Below are 17,865 nucleotides of genomic sequence, written 5' to 3'. Positions count from 1 at the left end.
GATAGGCAAGAGAGATGCCTGAGGTACAAAGTTGAAAGAGGCGCTCACTTTTAGGTTTATGCAAGTGGTGACATTATGAACAAAGCAGGTTGAGTGGGAGGGAGAGTGGTAAGAGAGGAGGTCTGAGAGGTTGTGGCTTTGAAGACCATTGGCATATCTTTGGATTTGTAGTGGAATTATTTTTTTTTCCTTAAAAAATCTAATTGGCTTCATTAAATGATTCATGAATCAGGCAGCATCTTATCCAGCAAGAAGAGAGATGCTCCCTATAGTGGAATTATGGTTAAGTCCTTATTTTCTATAAAGTAAGGCAAGGAAATTTCAAGAAAACCAAAAGATAGAGGAATTCATTTAGACAATGAAAACTTGCTTTCATTATTTAAGACAAAATTGACTAAAAATCCTGAGATCATGACCTGCGACAAAGAGAGACACTTAACTGACTGAGCCACCCTTTTTTTCTTTTTTTTTTTTAAAGATTTTATTTATTTATTTGAGAGAGAGAGAGCATGGGAAGCGGGGGAGGGGAAGAGAGAGAGGAGCAAGCAGACTGCCTACTGAGTGGAGAGCCTGATGCAGGGCCAGATCCCAGGAGCTGAGGTAGAAGCTTAAACAGACTGAGCCACCTCGGCACCCCCTGAGACTTTCTTTTGAGTGAAATCCATGGTTACAGGAGGACCACTGTATTGGGTTTAGAGTCATTTCTTGAGGGAGGATAAAAAATAATTCAGCTTAAGCTTAGGTTCCTAAATAATAGTCTCTTGTTAAACCAGGCTTCTTATTTGGTTCTAACTCTGTCTTTTCACACTGCTGTTGAATTTGAAACACGCTATGTGTGTATGTGGTGGAGTGGCAGTGGGTTGCTCCTCCTGGGTTAGAATCCAAATTGTAATGTGAAAAGGAATGTCATGCTTTTCTTCCTTGATAAAATGACTTATCTGAAAATGGCCAGAACAAATCCAGAATACCATAATGCGGTTTGGAAACCAATAAATGCTGAACTGGCCATGTGTTTCTTTAAGCTCCAGTTATAAGGGGCACGTATCTATAATCTGAAATAATAGGTTTCATGAAGGGTGTCCTAACCAGCAGCAATATTCTATTCTGTATCCTTTGTAGACTGGCTGTAGAAATTTGCTTTGGAAAAAGTACATGTTTTTCTAAGAAGCTATTAGATGAATGAAAATTTAATGCATAACTGTCCGTGGTGATAGGATATTTGAAAGATATTGTCAAAAGAGAAATAGTGAGATGTATTCAGAGAAGATTGTATATTGGATGTGCTCAATTCTTAGAAAAATAAATGTGGGAACATCTAATCTCATCACAGTTGGATACATATGTTTTTGCAAATGGAATGTAATTTTCTAAAAATGTCAGCTGTGTGTGTCTCATAGATACTGAAAACATATGCTAATTTTTGGCAGCAGCCAAGGGAAGCTATGGTGCTTCTAATTTAAATTTAAGTACACAGTTGGTGAGTGAACACTCAACAATGATGGGGATGCACTAGAGTGATAGTGCATGTGCTGTGGAGTCAGGGAGACCGAGAGAGAGAGGAGCAGCAAGTGGCGAAGGAGGGAGTTGACGACACTCAGAGTCTGAGGAGAAATGCACATGTTGGCCGTGCGGTAGCAGCGGGGAGAATGTGGTGGAACATTGGCCAGAAGGGGCCAGATTCAGAGTCTGAGACCATTACCTTCCGATGCAAAATGATTTGAGGGACACTAGAGCGCATCACTCTCCCTGACCTCGCTTGTCAGCTCTTCTCTTTGGCTTCCAAGAGTGTTCCTTGGGAACACTGCTTCTGCTCAATGTTTTTGATATTTACGCGTTTTTATTTAAACAAGGTGCAAAGACAGGGAGGAGGTGACACAGAGGGAAGCTGCAGGTAAAGTTGGGGGTACAATGAATTAAACAAGTTAAATGGGTTGTCTTTACTTTTGGACTTTGTAAAGCTTTTAATACACACATGCTAATAGGAATTGGAAGTCTCATAAGGGGAAAACAGCAGCTCTCCAAATGACCTGAACACACATCTTATTTTTCCCTCTGCAACCTCTCATAAGACAAGTGTTTGTGAAATATGCTTGGGAAATGCTGGCTGGGGATGCCTGAAATTTGTCTGTCAGCTAATTATTCAGTCGAGTTAAGATATTAAGATATGAGCCCCCCTTTTAAAATAAATATAAAGATACTTTTGGAGGTCCTACAGTGTGAGCCATTATCTAGTACATATACCGCAACACTGACACAGGAGGTGATGGGTTGCTTGTTTTTTTTTTTTTTAAAGATTTTATTTATTTATTTGACACACACAGAGAGAGATCACAAGTAGGCAGAGAGGCAGGCAGAGAGGCAGGCAGAGAGAGAGGGAGAAGCAGGCTCCCTGCTGAGGAGAGATCTAGATTCGGACTCAATCCCAGGACCCTGAGATCATGACCTGAGCTGAAGGCAGAGGCTTTAATCCACTGAGCCACTCGGGCACCCGATGGGTTGCTTGTTAACTGAACAGGAGACAATAGCAGGTGAGCAACAGATGAGGGAATGGGGCGCATGCATGTGGACTTTAAGTGATGAGCCTCTGAGATTAGAGCAGGTGTATTTGAGACGCAGGTAGAGGGAAGTGGTTGGAGGTATTACCACATCAGTATGGAAAGCTGGGGCAGCCTGCACTTGCTAAATAGTGAAGAAGAGCTGAAGGGTGCACCTGGGGGGGGGGGACGGGGAATAAAAGAGTGGGGGAGACAGACGCTGACTTTGAGGCTAAGATCTAAGTACTTAAGTTTAAAAATTATATGCCCTTAAAAATAAATGACTTGAGAGCTTCTGTTTGCAAAAACAGTGCTTTTTAAATGTAATTGCTGAAAACCAGGGTGAGCTTTGTCAAGAATCTCAGAAAGTCCAAAATTTCTCAGGAATGTTTAAAGAATGAGAAAGATATGAATCCTTTTAGCCAGAAAAGTTATTCTTAAGATATCACTTTAATCATGGAATAACATATACTTATTGTGGAAAATCCAAAAAAATACAAAATAAAGAATGAAAGAGAAATCATCCATTTTACCCACAATTTCTCAGTCTAGAAATAACTACTGTGTCTGTTTTAGCATATTATCTTCTAGCCTCCCTGGCCTCCCCTTATTCCTTCCTCTTCCCTGCCCGCCCAAATTGTGTAATTTTTTTCCCCAAATTGTGTAATTTTGACTGATCATAAATACTGAACATAAAATTTTAATGAGGATACTATAATTAAAGCCAGGGGTTGGAAAATCTGGTCTGTCACCTGTTTTTTAAAACCCATGAGCTAAGAACGTTTTTGACATTTTCAAATATTTGAAAAGAATCAAAACAATAATATTTCATGACATCTGAAAATTATATGAATTCAAATTTCAATGTCGATTAATAAAGTTTTATTGGAACCCAGCCGCACCCACTTACTTAACTATTGTCTGTGTTGCTTTCACATTGACAATGCAGAGCAGTAGTTGTGACAGAGAAAACATGGTCTACAAAGCCTAAAATAATTACTATTGGGACTTTTGCAGAAAATGTTTGGTGACTTCTTATTTAACAGATCCACAGTTTTGGACCATTTTTGTTGTTGTTGTTTTTGTCTATTTTAAATCATGTTTTAACTGGTAACTTTGGTCATAAATCTTTGCCTGCTTTTCAGATTATTCTATTTGGGTATTTTCCTAAAACTAAAATTGCTGTGTCAAAGGGCGTGAATATTTTAAGGCCTCTGATTCATAATGCCAAATTTCTTTCCAGAAAGTTCAAACTGAGTTCCACTCCCCCACAAACATACAAGAACTACAGAGATTTTCTTTTTGGCAATACAATCTCTATACTACCCTGCCTTAACTATTTTAAATTCAATAATAGAACAGTGTTAATCAAATCCAACCTTGCTAGCAATAAGGATTTGCTGGGGGAGTAAGTTTCATACGCTCTATAATTTTTTTTTTTTTTTAGATTTCATTTATTTATTTGACAGAGAGAGAGAGGGAGATCTTAAGTAGGCAGAGAGTCAGGTAGAGAGTGGGGGAAGAAGCAGGCTCCCTGCTGAGCAGAGAGCCGGATGCAGGGCTTGATCCCAGAACCTGGAGATCATGACCTGAGCTGAAGGCAGCGGCTTAATCCCCTGAGCCACCCAGGCTCTATAATTTTTATCTGTCCTTTTAAAACTGCCCTGATTTTTACAGCTTCTCTTCTTGACATCTCCTGTCATGAGACCTCGTAGAGCATGCCTGCTTCTCAGTCATTGTAAATAGGAGTATGTCATGGAGAAATACCTCTCTTTAGTATGAGAAATAGAAGATTCATCAGAGTTTGTACCTGATTCTTTATAAATCTGAGAATAGGGCTCACTTGCTTACCTATATGAGTTGTATTTTGAATGTCCGATTTTAGACTTTACAAATTCTAATTGAACCTGCCACACTCATTTCACCATCAGCTAATCAATATATTTTCCTCCTGAATGGGGAAGCATTGTTGGTTTCAGTCCCATGTGAGACTAAAAAGGGTATAGATTTGCACTTCAAAAGAGCCTTGAAACTGTTGTTTTAATGTTATTTGGTTGGTGGAGTTGGAAAATAGATATTTAAGGCTTCAAAATCTTAAGTCTAGATTTTGCTCCTCCCTAGTATGAAACGAATTTATGTTAGGGAGGATATCTTTTTGAATCTCTCCCTGTTTGAGGCTTTACTTCTGACACTGCACCAAAGCAATGTCTTGGTTCTGATTCTGAATATTTGTTTGTTAAGTTTTCAAAGATCTAATTGGACGCTAAAACTTTTCATTTTTTTTTCTACTCATAGGGAAAATACATTTTTTTTTTTTAAGTAAGAAACTTTTCCTGACACTAAACTTGGAAGTGCAAGAAGTAAGTTTCATTCTATTAGGGTTTAAGGGAAAATACAGTGGTTGCTTATGAGTGCTTCCCATCTCTGTCCGCGTTCCTGCCTCCACCAGAAATAAAAGGGCTGGATCTGAAGCCCCGTAAGTCATCCTCAGTCTAAGCTTTCCAGATCCTTAAGGAAGAGCAAGGTGAGAGGGCCTGGGGCAGAAAAGTGATACGAGAGTGTTGAATTACTTTTAATTTAGCCTGGTGTTAGGTTACTTGGCATCTAGAAAACTTTATGCTTTTCTTCTGCAACCATCTAATGGGTTAAAGTCCCACCTGAAAATACCCTAGGGGTGCCTGGATGGCTCAGTCAGTTAAGCCTCTGACTCTTGATCTCAGCTCAGGTCTTGATCTCAGAGTCATGGGACTGAGCCCTGTGTGGGGCTCCATGCTCAGGGCGGAGTCTGCTTGTCCCTCTCTCTCTTTGCACCCCCACCCCCTGCTTGTGCTCTCTCTCTTTCTCTCACTAAAAAAAAAAAAAGTCTAAAAATACTCTAGAATCCTTTTTTTTTTTTTTTTTTAGGAAAAAAAATCAGAAAAACTAGTAGAGAGATTCTATAATCCTCCCATCTTTAGAATTCATCAGTCACTAGAAGAGAACCTTGGGTGAGGATCTTCAGCTGAGCCAAGCAGACCTCCCAGAATGGTCACTGTTCACATCTGGAAGTGTGCAATGATTACCCTGTGCTGCCCTTCTCCCAGAGATCAGCCATGGTGAGAGGTAGGCTGGTATTCTCTCTATACACCTTTTTTTTTTTTTTTTTTTTTTTAAAGTCAGGTATGTTGTGGGGTTCTTGAATTCAGGCTTAAGGACTTTATCCAATGTGAGCTCCCAGAGGGCTGAGGGGAAAGCCACATCTGTCCTGTACACAGATTCTAGCAGATGACTCTGTTACAGCTAAGGGACTTCTCTTTTGAATAACTTGGCATCTCTGCGAGGTCAGCACGCAGCAAGCCAAGGCGTTCATCCCCACCCTTTACTGCAGCACTGAGCCTTCCCGAGTATGCTTTTGGCTGGGAAAAACCTTGGCAGAGCCGGGGAGATATTTCCCTTCCTCTTCCTTACAACAAGATGTCATGTAGGCAGGTGGCCCAATTTATGATGGTAGGTTCTAGAGATAGCCTCTAAGAAAAAAAGAAGCATGTATATCCTTAAGAAAAGATTAGTTTTACAAGGCTCTGTGCAGTTAGACTGGGGGGGAAAATATCCATAGAAAACACTAAGTACACACACACTCTCCCTTTTAGGAACCATGATCAATCTAGAAGGTTCAAAAGGAAAGATTTTTATACCCAGAATTGAAAAAGAAGGTGATGAATCTAGAGGACACTTGATTCAATTAGCTCTGATTTAAAGAATGTAGGAAATAAGAAAACAAAATGCAGGTTATAATGTATGACAGTAACTGTGGCTTGCCTGTCCCACAGAGGTTCAAGCACTTTACATCTGGAAAGGGACCACGGACATAATTTCAGCAACCATCCTAATTTTTCATATGACATATGGTGAAGTATCTCTTAAATCTGGTCAAAGCAACTTTTATAAAACCAAAGTGGAATTAAACAGAATTGAAATAGAAGGGAATGAGTGCTGAATCATTTACCTGGGGAAAACATGCAACTTGGATAATAAATGACTTACTATGACAGAAAAAACCTAGGATTACTGCCATGAATTGGGAAGCCAAAAATATAGGATTGTCTTTCCTTTTTTAATGTAGGCAGCACACTGTGGGATGTCTTCTCCAAGTGGTCATCACTGATAATTTCCTACATGAACTATTATCCAGGGAACTAGGCTGCACTTGAAGCAATCTTGAAGTGTTAAGAAAGCTCTTAGAGGAATAACTTTAGAAAAGTAAGGAATTGGGATGGTTATAGTTTTTAGAAAACTATATTAAATGACTTTAATATCTTCAAATATTTTTCATTCCCCGCTCCCTACATGCATGTGCATGTGTGCACACAAATCCATTGGAACTTGAAGTAATTAGCTTTATATATATATATTTGTTAACTTGGAAGTTAATGGGACTTGGACTTTTTTTTTTTTTTTTTTTTTTTTTTTTTAAATCTATCCCAGCCCATTACTAACCATGTCTAAAAAGAACTCAGGGACTTGAAAATCCTTGTTGACAGGTCTCTATTTCCAATTTTTAATTGTAAATTAAAGGAAAACCAGTACTGAATCTGTGTTTTCACTTTAGATGCAACATATCAATCACAAATGAATTAACCAACAAAGAATTTATTTTCTTTTTACTTTTGATGATGCCTGTATAGAAATGACTTCAACACAAAGGCCATTTGCCTCTTCCCTCCTCACTGTAACAACCATAATGAAGCATGTTTTGAAGAGTTTCTGAAGGTAGGAGCCTAACAAGAAGCCATTGCCATGGCTGGTTAGAAATAAGGTAGTTCCTCATTTCTGTGTTAGGGTTCAAGGCTAGGAAAGTTGAATTTGCCTTTCAGCCCTAAGAAAAAAATGTAAGAAATGTGACCCAAACCTCGGGGAATGTGAATTCATTCAGTATTCTCTTGGCCAGAAGAAATTGGGACTTTGATAGTGAGAAAAAGAAGAACTATGAAATGGAAGAATTATCTTTAAGCTTTTTCTGACTGCCCATTTGGGTATATTTGTGTGGTTTTTTTTTTTTTTTTTTTTTTTTCATCTTTACCTGCTAATTTGTGTGTCTCACATTTGGATTTAAGAACATGCCCTCAGAAATAAGAACTAAAGATCATCCAACCAAATTAGAATGAGTCATTTTGTCTTAGACTTTTGGACTTTTAAGGGGACTTATAAAAATATTCATTATTGATGTCAAACTCTGATATTAAGAAATGATTTGCTGTTTAGCATTTCAAGCTATGAATTTAAGAAGGATTTAAGACACAAAATGATTTTATATTGACATTTTGTTTTCTTTCAGCTTTGAAATTGCTTTTGGGTGTTCAATTTAGGGCCCTTCTCACTGAAAGGAAGAGAAACCCGATTCAAATTAGCTTAGACAAAAAAGGGATTTATTGACTCAAGGGAAAAACATCTAGAAGGAGGCCTTGTTTCAGTAGTGGCTGGATGTAGATATTCTGGTGTCTGTTGTCTGTTGCTGGTGTCTGTTGCTTGTTCTTGTTTTCCTATAGTTCTGCCATTCTCTGTGTTGGCTTAATTTTCAATCAGCTTCTTCTAGGTGGATTTAGGCTTACATGGTCTTTCGGGTTCAAAATCCAAGATAAAACAACAACAAAAACTCCTCTTTCCCACCCTTCCAAAGTTCCAGAAAGAGGTCTGACTGGCCTAAGTTGGGTCATTTGCCCATCATAAACCAATCCGTGTGAACGATTCCTTCTGAGGATTCTTTGGTCCAGGGATGTTATCATGGCACATCACCAGGGACTATTAGAATCACTACTGAAAAATCATGGACCTCAGGCCTGTGAAGTATTTTCCAATTATTTCCACAGTAGGGCTATCATAAGCCATATCTTTTTGGATAGAATACAACTAGTATATATTAGCCCCTTGGATTTAACCATCAAACTGGAAGTGTGTCTACAATCCAAGAATGTAGGTGTTGAAAAGAACAGGAAGTGGCCTCCATAGTTGGTTCTGAAGAAGTCCTAAGGAAATGGCATCACTTTCCTTTCTCTGTAGTAGATGTTTTATTTTGTTCCACCTAGCACTCATTCCTTCTTTTTATGGTACCAGCATCCTGATTTCATTTGAGTGTTTCTTCTTCTTCAGGCTTTTTGAATTCAGACTTAAAGGCTTTGTCAAATGTGTTTCAGTAGGCCAGTACAATTAGATGCCTTGTTCTCTCCTAATGTAAGGTATTGGCTGGTGACCCATGCTAGCTAGGCCAGTGAAACTCACTATCCTTATACACTGAGTAGATTAATATATGAATGTGAAAAAAATGTTGTTCACTTCTACCACTGGTGATAATCCTTCTAAAAATGCTGAAGAGTTCCTGTTATCTCTGCAACTTTATCTGGTTCTTCTTTTCCCAAAAGTAGTTTTCCAGCCCTTCTGTGAGCTACTCATATATTTCCAAAGGATTCGTTTTCCACGTAGATTGGAAACAGTTCCTATTTCCAGACTGGTTGCAGCCTGCAAAATGAAATGGTAGAAAGCCTGGTACTCTGGTGCTCTGGTGTTCTAGAGCCTTGGATAGTTGGAAAAGCCAAGTTCTCTGCCTAGTAATAAAGCTAGTATGATCAATACTAGGAGGAAGGTAAGAACCACAGAAGGAAATAAGAAGCTGGCTCTCTGGGACCCTTGCATATACCTCTTGTTATGAAGTGCCTGATTGTCAGAGGAGATAATGACATTTACTGCAAAAATGCATTTGGGCTATAGTTTGGGGTCCAAGGTCAGAATGGGCAAGTCTCTCCATCCCACATCCCTGTTTATAAATGCTTTAGGTAGAGGCTAGGGAGATGCTTAGACCACTGAAGTTACTGCCTGGAAACCAGAATCCTCAGTAGCTGTTTAGATTGAAGGAAATGACTAGTCAGGTTACTGACCTTTAGTTTCTAGTCTCTGAAATTGACCAGAAGCCTCGTAGAGCTTAAAAGGACTTGTCTTCCCAGGTAGACCTCAACCTTGACAACAATGTCCTATGCTCAGTGGTCAAAGGAGATCCTCCTAGAGGGCAAATTTAGGGGCTACCAGTGGGCTGACGATCATTCCATGCATCCCACCATGATTGTCACTATATCCTGCAAAACAGAAATAGCCAAGACTGTTCCATGGAAGAGAAGTGAGTGTCCTGGTCAGCAGTTCCCATATGAGGAATATCCAGGGTGCTGACTGCTTCAAAGTTGGCCATCTTGTAAAGCAATGTCCTCATGACTTTGGGAACTATGTAAGTCCACTCCTTATTTTAAAGAGTGCCACTGGCACAGAGCTGAATTTATGGTCAGATCGATCAGATAATACCTAATTCCTGATTGTCAGCTGGTATACAAGGTTTAGACATTTCCCCACTAGTGGTCTTTGGCCTGTCTGTCCTCTAGCTAAGGGAGTGTGCATGTAAACCAAGCCAAGCTAAATGGACTCTCTCTCTGGACTTTGGGTCTTGGAGAGAGTGCAGCAAGGGCAGGAAAAACAGATGCAGTCTATTTTCTCAAGCTGTGTTGCCTTTACAAGACTGTTGAGCAGTAATCGCTACACAGAATCTGGTCCTTCACAGACTATCTTTCTCTAAGCCTGGTTTTCCAGCCTTCCTATCATTTCTATGGCCTAAATTCCTTTGCTGTTGAACTCAACAAGAGTTGGTTTCTGTGACTTCGAGCCCCAAGACCATCAGGTAATGCACCCTTTTCTTTCCCAGGCCTCCTATTGTACTTTTGAAACTTCTCATTCCCTTCACACATACCCTTGATTTAAAGGGTGAGTAAGGACACAATAAGATAGGCTTGGGGGATTCTGCCCACAATCCTATCCTAGAGAGAGCATTTGAGAACTGCCTGCCTTTGTGAATAGTGTATTATTTGAGGATGATTTTAGCTACTTGAGAGGGAGGACAGGGGCTTGTTTTGTTCACAGCTCTGTCCCCAAAGCCTAGCCTGCTGCCTGGAACAGCATCAGTGCATTCAGTATATATACACTAAGGTGGTTCTCCCTTGGTCTTGTCACATTAGCAAATTTGTTCATTCAATAAATATTTGTTTATTGTTCACATGGGAATATAATAGTGAGCAATACAGATATGGCACTTATGACACACTTATGACACAGATATGACACAGCTTAAAATGACATAAATGAATTATGTCTGAGTTTCTGTAAGTCAGAAGTCTGAGCATGGAGGGTCTGAGGCAGCAGAAGCTGAGGTATGGCTAGGGTTTAGAGGATAAGAGGGGGACGAGGTGGGGAGGAAGTGGCAAATCCTGAGCGTGGAGAAGAAAGAGTCTTGGAGACATTTTAAGGAGTTTGGAGCTTATTTTAAGAGCAATGGAAAACCATGTTAGCATTTTAATTAGGAGAGGGTCATATTTACTTTAGAGTGAAGAATGAGGCAAAGTCCCATCTTAAGCAATTGGTTGAATGGTAGCGAATTTGAGAAAGGCAGGGAATTGAGAGAGGAGGAGCAGGGTTTTAAGGGGAGAACAGAAAAATAATAAAAATAAATAAATAATAATTAAATAGAAAGAAAAACATAAATAAATAATAAACAACTCAGGCTTGACCACATTATATTTGAAGTGCTTGCCATTCATACAAATGAAGATGTTCAGCAGACACTTTGGATACTGGCTAAAAGTTAGAGAAAGAGACCTGGGTTGGAGAGGTAGACATGGGAATACATGAGTGGCTTTTAATCTCTTAATACATGAAAAGAAGAGGGTCATGTCTGAGAATCTAAAAAGTCATGGTACCTCTCTCTCCAGAAAAGTACTGTATATATATGGCTGCTATCTATATCTCTATATTGGGAAGTTTTGGTCATATTTTCATTGATATGATCAGGAAGAAACATTTCTGAATACTAATGGACTATAACATGAATGAATAAGGAAATGCAGAAATGAATGAATGAATGAGGAAACGCAGAAAATGATAATCATCCCACGATGAATGTATTTGACCTGAACTTAGTAGGATTTAGTTGTTGAAGGCAGGCAGACATTTCTTTGTGAAGGCTCTCTCCTGGGGAGAAACTGAGTCACACATTCACTCAGCCCATATTTATTGAGCACCTACTATATTCCAGGTTTTGTTCTAGATGCAGAAAGTAAAGCTAGGCATAAGACCAATTCTTTTTCCTCAGGACGCTTCTCTTGAGATGGATGCAAAGCAACAGAACAAATAATACACTTTCAAGGAATGATAAGTAATGTGTTGAAAATGAAGTGGGGTTAGGGGATGTGAATGGTTGTGGGAGTTCCATTTGGATGGAGTATGCAGGAAGGACGTTCTGGAAGGGGCATTTGAGACCTGAAGAAAGGGAAGCAGGCAACTGTGATAAGGTGGGAGACAGAGCTTTGGAGGTAGATGAAGTAGGGAGAGAACACCACACTGGGGTGTATAAGGAAGGACAAGCAGGCCATACGGGGGAGTGGGTGAGGGGGTAAAGCAGAGTGAGAAGTGGAGAAAGTGACAGGTGAGGGGGGATGGGGGTGTCCAGGGCACATGGGAGGTCTAAGCACGTGAAGGTTAAGGAACTTTCTGGTGCTCTGTGAGTTAGGGGCAGAGCAACAGAGTACTCCTTTATTTCAGAGGCCGTCGCCTTATTCCAGAACTTCCTGTAACTTCCAGGTCCTCACAGGTAACCGCCTACCTATTTGAAAGTGAACTCCTCTCAGGTTTTTGGGCTGCTATTCCCTTAGGTTAAGGGCAGGTACAACACCCAGCGGCTGGGCGGACCAGGGTGACAGACCCTGGCGCCCCCTGGGGGCCGTTCTCACGGGCTACGGAAGGTAGCCCCTCTCCTCCGTGCTGCCACGCGCCCCAGGTGCTCGCCTCCCGGGTCTCTCCCTTTCGCCCTCGGCGCTCCTTTATCTTTCCCGCTTCCGGGGTAGCTCCTCAGCCGCCTCTCCCGTCGCGCAGCCTCTGGTCCTGGCAGGATTCGAGCGGAGCGTGTTTCCACCAGGGTTAATTAGCAGTTCGCACTTGCAGATCGCGATCCAAAACCCACCCTCTGGCCTTGCCCACCGGAAAGGGGGCGGGAGTGCTAACCTTATCTCCGGGGCTCCGCCTCCAGGGGGCCGAGAGCGAGCGTCGGAGCCGAGGCGCTCTGCACTGGCCACTGCCGGCGGACGGGGCGACGGGGCGACCGGGCTCGGGACGGAGGGTAGCCTACCCTCTTCAGCCCAGATTCTGCCCGAGTTGGGGCTGGTCGCTGCCTGGGACGCCCCCCAAAGCCCTGGTACAAGACGCTGCTGGCTGCGACCGCCACCCTGACCCTGGACGCCGCGCCAGGTAAGGTGACAGCGCCTTCTCCCCTCTCTCTGCTAGAGTAACAAATAGGGGTTTCAAGGCTAGCTGTCCCGGGGCTGCAGTTTGACATTTTCTCCCCGCGCTGAAGCGCTTGGTGAATCCAGAGATCAACCCTGCACCCAGGCTGTAGGCTGGGATGACAGGATTTGTCCTACAAAGTTACTGGGTGTTCCTGAATCACGGGAGGTTCGTTGGGAGCTGGTTTGTGCCGCGGGGTCTTTGGCCCCGGGAATTCTTATTGTGTGGCAATGTATGCCCCTGAACCCATCGTCCCCTTGGAAGGGGCAGTGGCGTCCACACGTGGCGCGCCGGGAGCGTGGGCGAGCGCACAGGGCGGTGGGCGGTGTATTTGGCCCAGAAGGTTCTTTAATGGTGCTGCACAGGACAGGAGCTTGGGGGAACTTTAAAAAACTCGGTACTTGAGCAGCACCCTAAACCAGTTAAATGAGAATCTGTAGGAATGGGACTTGGGGGCATCCACGTTTAAAAACAGCTCCTCCCGGGTGATTTCCATGCAGAACAGCTTGGGAACCAGTGAGTTAAAGGAGTGGTTCTCAGAGTGTCATCTCTGGCCAGCGATATGAGCATCACCTGGGAACTTTAAGGGACGATCTAGAGCCCAGGCCGAAACTCTGGGAGTAAGGTTTAGCTGTGTTTCCATGAACCCTCCAGGTGATGGTTGCATTTACCTACTTTTGAGAACTACTGGGTTGGATCTCAGTTAAGGTAAGGGCAAACACCTGCAAATTCCCCTCCACAGGGGCAGGAGTAAAGGGAACACTTTTCAGAAAATCCTAGGTGTGCATCAGTAGGGTTTTACCCTATCCAAAACAAACCCTCTCCCCCAAAAAACACACTGGGAACATTGGAGGATCCTGTAAAGGGTAGAGACTTAGCTATCATCTTGAGCAATTTTTACATGGTAGAATCTGTGTACTTTAGGAGAGAATAGGAGTTTAGGTTTTTTTTTTTGAGTCGAAATGAAGCCGAAGAAGAAATATACATAAGTCTTCTAGTTGTAATAACATGAGTCTTTGGCTCCCAATGAGATGATACCAGATCATCTCTGTCATCAGTGTACATTACAGGACTTTTTTTTTTTTTTTAAAGCAGAGGTTTAAGGGATTCATGCCAGTTCTCCAGAGTGAAAGGGAAGTTCAGCATTGCAGGTCTCTGGATTACCTGAAGTGACTCCTCCCCCCCTTCTTTTAATAGAGATCTGAGATTTCAAAATTTTGGCTAAAAAAATTCCAGCTGTTTCTAAGTCATTAGTACAGAAATAGAATGACTTTGCAAATAGGCTTAAATGGATTAGAAAATCTGATGCTGGATAAAAAGCTAGAATAGGCATGACTCCAGTCCCACCACATGTGTGCCTGGTGAACACAGTGCTACCCCTAGCAAGACTTTCTGTACAGGAAACGTTCATTTCCCAAACTGGCATTTTCTGTGCCAGTTTGTGATTGCAATATATAGACTTCTTGAGGGGCAGGTACTAAGCTTGTGTTTAGAGAACTGGGGAAAATACAGGTAGTGTTAAGGAACAGGAGCCTTTGTTGGGGCTCAAGACTCAGGTTCAAAATATGCTATGGGAACATATTCAAAATTTGCTCTGGGAGAGTTGCATAACTTCTCTGAGCCTCAGATTCCCCATCTGTAAAGGAGGACTGTAGTAATACAATGCATCCTTCATAGTTCTCACATTGTTGTTAGAGTAAAGTGAAATAATGCTTCTAAAGTGTTTAAAATAGTAAAATAAATATACACACACCACACTCACACTAAGAACAAAAAACTCTAATCCCCAAATGCCTTGAAATGAAAAGTATGTTGATATAAGGGTCAGATTTTGTATTAAATCTAACCCTTAGAATTTATAGCTTTTGCTTCTTAACCAGAATGTGAACACAAGAATATTTTCAAATTCTCTTCATAATTTTATTGCATGTTTTATATGGAACTTTCTAGAATTTTTTTTTTTACTTGATTAGCTTCAAATCATTTGATTTTTTATTCACTCGCTGTGATAAAGTATTTCATTCGCTATCTGGTGGATTTTATAATCCATTAACATTCACATTTAAATAGTCTTAAAGTCTGGTTCTTCTTAATATCAGTCCTTAGACAATTCAGATGGGAAGAGAGCATCTAAAGGTGGCATGCTGTGGTATCCAAGAGAGCCACTTGGGAAATACGATCTGGTATTTCTTAGGTTCTTGAGAGTGAGCACAGAATGAAACCTTATCCAGCTACATGAAGGTTTGTTGAAGAGGATATAAGAGAAGGGAAAATGAGGATACAGAGCAAGGATAGGCCTAAACTGGCAAAAAGGGTTAGGTGATGTAATTTAAGAGTTCTTTTTCTGCTTAACTGTGATAATTTCAAAATGCTTCAAACCACATACCCAAAAAGCAATTCTTTGCATATCGTTTGATTGGAACTTATCTGGATGATCATCTTAGGACCAAATAGTTCTGGTGAAAAAACATGGTATCAATTTCAAAAAGGATGCCAAATTCTGTAATTTTGAATGTAGTCTTGATTATCCTTTGATTTCAATGATAAGTTGGATATTAGATTTCTAACTTAGAGTACCTTTTTATAACTCATCTTGACTCTTGGAATTCAAGATGTTACACCTGCCTATTACTAATCTTCTGTTACTTCCTGGAGACTAAACGTAATGCAGCTTCCAGCATATGAGCATTCTCAAGCATGTAAACTTCTTCATTCGGGCAATCAGTCTCTATTAGGATACTTTTGATACTTTTTAATGTTATTAAAATGAATATGATTAGAATTTAATGTTACTAAATGCCGTTACAATTTAATTTGAGTAGGGTTTTCTGTTTAACTCACTATGTATGAAATGAAGAGTAGCTTTGGGGATAAAAAGGAAAGATCAGAGGTACATCTCTTGATCGGAAAAATGAAGGCATGTGGAAGCAAATTCAAACTCTCAGGAATCAAATCACGTGTTCTGGATAATTTATCTGGAGAGCTAAGAGAGTCCGCGATGTTGCAATTGTCAGTGACAGGATGTGGCAGCTCTGTTGCAGTGAGTGACCAATTAGGAATGATCAGTACTGCAATGCATAAAATAAAAAATGATTTTATAATTCTCCACTTACATGCATAAGGATTGGAGCAGAGATAGTGTTAGAGAAGCTAGCCTAATTGCACTTGATTTACATAACCTGGCTCACTTAAAAAGGTTTTGATGAGCATTACCTGGCATTCATTTAGTTCATTTTGAGGGCCCTAGTTTGTTCCAAAGTGGATGGTTTTACTATTAAGGCCAATCTTGGAAGTCTTGTGAGTAAAACACACCAGTGGAAATGGATACATGTTTTTATTTTGTATTTATTGTCTTTGGATTATATTTCTTAGCATGCAATAGTAATTCCTTAGCTAGAGTCATTATCATTCTTGAGAGAAACAAAGTAGAAATGTTTATTTTTGGCATGTGGTCTAGTCTCATGCAAACAAGATCAGCCATGGAGGCCAAATTTCCTAACTTTCTTTTCCATATTATGGTTGGGGACACTCTACAGTCAGACTGCCTAGTCTTTTTTTTTTTTTTTTTTTTAAAGATTGTATTTATTTGACAGAGATCGCAAGTAGGCAGAGGGGCAGGCAGAGAGAGGAAGGGAAGCAGGCTCCCTGCTGAGCAGAAAGCCCGACGCGGGGGCTCGATCCCAGGACTCGATTCCAGGACCCTAGAATCATGACCTGAGCCGAAGACAGAGGCTTTAACCCACTGAGCCACCCAGACGCCCCCAGACTATCTAGTCTTGTCTTGTATCTGACTCTGTCACTTATGAATTGTTTGAAGTTGGACAAGTTGCATATATTTTTTTACTTCTGTTTCCTCATTAGAAAATTGGGAAAACAGTACCTATCTCAGCAGGGTTGTTATATGGAGTAAATGTGTTAATGTACATAAAGTTCTTTTAACACTGCCTGACTCACAGAAAATGCTTAATAAGAATTTGCTGTTATTTTACTTTGGACTTAATGAATGGTTTAAGCTGAGGCTCTCTTTTCTGTTTTCACCTCTTAAAAATGGAATCCTAAAAAATGTAGCTTAGGCTATGTTCATTTGATGGTTTTTCTGTTTTAGATAGTGGGAGAATTTGTTTCAGGATAATTGAAGTATTTCAAGTTTCTCAGAAAATAGTACAACCTTTTGAATACCATTTATAAAAGTTCCCAGATGCTGCTGCTGCTGCTGGTCAGAGACTACACTTTGAGAATCACTGCTTTGACCTACTGGTTCTCAAACTTGACTGAACATCAGTATCACCAAGCACAGTTCTTTCTTTCTTTATTATCTTTATTATTTATTTTTAAAGATTTTATTTGTTTATCTGAGAGAGAGACAGAGTGGAAAGGGGTGCAGGGGGTCACAGCAAATGGGAGACAGGGGTTGGGGGGTGGTAGCAGGAGAAGCAGACTCCCTGCTGAGCAGGGAGCCAAGTGTGGGGCTTGATTCCAGGACCCTGGGATCATGATCTGAGCCAAAGGTAGGTGCTTAACAACTGAGCCACCCAAGCACCCAGCACAGTTCTTTAGAATGCTGATACCCAAGCTGATTAAAAGAGTTAATTTGGTTAATTTATTGTGAAAAGGAGTAATCATGTCCTTTATAAAGAGAGGCCCTGTAACACTATACATTATTATCTGTGGGATTCCCATGTACTCCTAGAATTTTTAGACTGCTAATGGATATTTTAATTGATCTATTATAAATGAGGAGACAGAGGCTTAGAGGTATCATTCTAGGCTAAAGGCTTATGCAGAGTTAGTTGTAGGGCTGGATGACAAATCAGGGTTCCTGTGTTCAACTCAATATTTTTCATTCAGCTACCTTGCCTTCTGGAAAATCAGATAATATGAGGGAGGCACATAATCAAAGACAGTGCTATTGGAATGCTCTAGATCTACCTGTCCTGCTTAACCCAGTTTGCTTTAAGAGTTATCTATTCAAAAGATTTCCTTTGCA

General features: G+C 40.8%; 1 protein-coding gene across 3 annotated transcripts in view; it reads left to right on the top strand.

Annotated features, from left to right (window-relative positions):
• The window catches only part of COL21A1 (collagen type XXI alpha 1 chain), a 280,569-nt gene that overhangs the window by 57,594 nt on the left and 205,110 nt on the right, over window positions 1-17,865 (top strand). For 2 of the 3 annotated variants that reach the window (XM_032340302.1, XM_032340300.1), the window contains exon 1: window positions 12,737-12,842. The exons of the other annotated variant lie outside the window; for it this stretch is intronic. The gene's annotated coding sequence lies outside the window, so the exon portion shown is untranslated. Of the gene's footprint in view, window positions 1-12,736; window positions 12,843-17,865 lie in introns of those variants that run through there. 3 annotated transcript variants of the gene reach the window in all.

The sequence above is a fragment of the Mustela erminea genome, chromosome 4 (genome assembly GCF_009829155.1).
Source record: "Mustela erminea isolate mMusErm1 chromosome 4, mMusErm1.Pri, whole genome shotgun sequence".
NCBI lineage: Eukaryota > Metazoa > Chordata > Mammalia > Carnivora > Mustelidae > Mustela > Mustela erminea.
Note: the sequence above shows the minus strand (reverse complement) of the source record. Positions and strands in the feature narration are given on the sequence as shown.